Here is a 2,097-nt window from a genome sequence, read left to right as displayed (position 1 = left end):
AAAAGAAATGTTACATGTGTATATACTAAATACTAAATAAATAAGGGTAATAAATGTCATATGAACTAACCCATGTATGTAAACAGATCTCATATATTAATATTAGTTTTTCCAGTGCTGGTGCTTCAATTGAGGCTCTGGGAACTGGTCTGAATTTCTTGTCTTCAAGGATGCTGAGCCTTTCCTCTTCACCCAGACCCTGAGTGCAAATCCCAGGCCTACTAGAAAAATGGTGCAAATTCCAAACCAGGGCCTTATTACTATTATTATTATTATTATTATTATGGCTAAGCACGGGGCTTAAACTCAGGTCTTGGCATCTTTGCCACAGTTGGTGGTGGCATCCTAGGACCCGAGTTCAAATCTCGGGGTTGAAAAAGAAATAAAAAACTGTAAAGGAGAAGCCTAAAAATGAGAAGTTCAAGGAGGTAGTTTTCCTTTTTTTTCCCTTTGTATTGTGACCATCCTGGGTCTAAATGACAAGGCCTAGAAAGCATATATTATCTTGCATTGCTGATGTTTGGCGGGGTATTAGGGAAGCCATAGCCAAAACCAACAACTTAGGCTTGGAAGTCGAATCCCAGGACTGCCACTAATGAATGGAGATTCTCAGAAATCTATTCCCATATACAAATGGAATGTTATAAAATTAACAATTAAATTAGTAGTTAGTATACGATATTATAAAATTATACACAATTATAAAATATTGACTAATTTTCAATTAATACTTTATTATTTATTCAATCATGATACTTAAAAATGGAAGGAATAATTTAATTGCCAATAATCGGTATTAATATTGTATATGCAATTTCATAATATTCAGACATCTCTCTTTTGTTTTATACATATACATCTATTTGTCTATCTACCAATCTATACATTTATCTGTTCATACAATTGTCACTCCTGGGGCTTAATGATAGAATGTACACCTAGTAAGTACAAAGCCCTGCATTCGATTCCTCACTACTGTGTACACAAAAAAATCCAGAAGTCATGCTGTCACCCAAGCAGTCAAGCACTAGCATTGAGCATAAAAACTTAAGGACTATGTCTAGACCCTTACTCAAGAGCCAGGACTGGCACCAAGAAAAAAAGATAGAATGTTCTAACTGCAACAATGTAAGTATAGTACTACAAATACCTCATCACAAGTATAGGACTACAAATACCTCATCACAGAGCAAGCTGGGAGTCTGGTGCTGACAGCTGCCATCTAACCTGACAAAATGTCCCATGATACTATTATCTTATATTCACCACTTAGAAACTTGAAGTGGAAGCTGGGCATCGGTGACTCCTGCCTGTCATCCTAGCTAATCAGGAGGCTGAGACATGAGGATCATGGTGCAAATCTAGCCTGGGCAGGAGATTCCTTGAGATGCTTATCTCCAATGAACCACCAGAAAGCCTGAAGGGGCGCTGTAGCTCAAGTGGTAGAGTGCTAGACTTGAGCTGAAGAGCTCAGAGAGAGCACCGAGGCCCAGACTTGAACTCCTCCAACTTACAAGAAAGAAGGAAATCTGAAGTGGAGTGCTGGGAACTTGTGTTTAGGGTAGAGTGCTTTGCATGTATGCAACCCTTGGTTTGAATCCTAAGTAAACACATCCCTAGAAAAAAAGTCTGAAATGGCTCTCTGGCTCAAGTGCTATACTTTAGCAGGTGAAACAGGTACAATGCTCGTGTCCTGAGTTCAAGCTCCAGGATTAGTGTATACACACACACACACACACACACACACACACACACACACACACACACACAAACACAGAGCAGAAGTAAAGTTGTGACACAAAATGGTAAAGCACCTGGATTCTGCTCTGAGCTCATGGACATCATCCTGGCCCTGTGTTCAACCCCAAAAACTAGCCAACCAAGGCTTGACTAGGAGAGGACAAAGGTTTCAAAACCTGATAAGCTTCACCAGACCTAGATGACAGGAAGCATTGTGATTTTGCACAAGTGCTTAGATTTAGCAAACTTCCAGAATCTTAGGGAGGCACCCCAATTGACAATCAGGAATCTTTTCATTAGGTTCAGCTCCCTAGTTGTCTGCCAGAACTCGAATTAATTGAAGCAGTTTGTTTCAAC

Source organism: Dipodomys spectabilis, unplaced genomic scaffold (assembly GCF_019054845.1).
Source record: "Dipodomys spectabilis isolate Male_0828 unplaced genomic scaffold, ASM1905484v1 ptg000116l, whole genome shotgun sequence".
NCBI lineage: Eukaryota > Metazoa > Chordata > Mammalia > Rodentia > Heteromyidae > Dipodomys > Dipodomys spectabilis.
Note: the sequence above shows the minus strand (reverse complement) of the source record.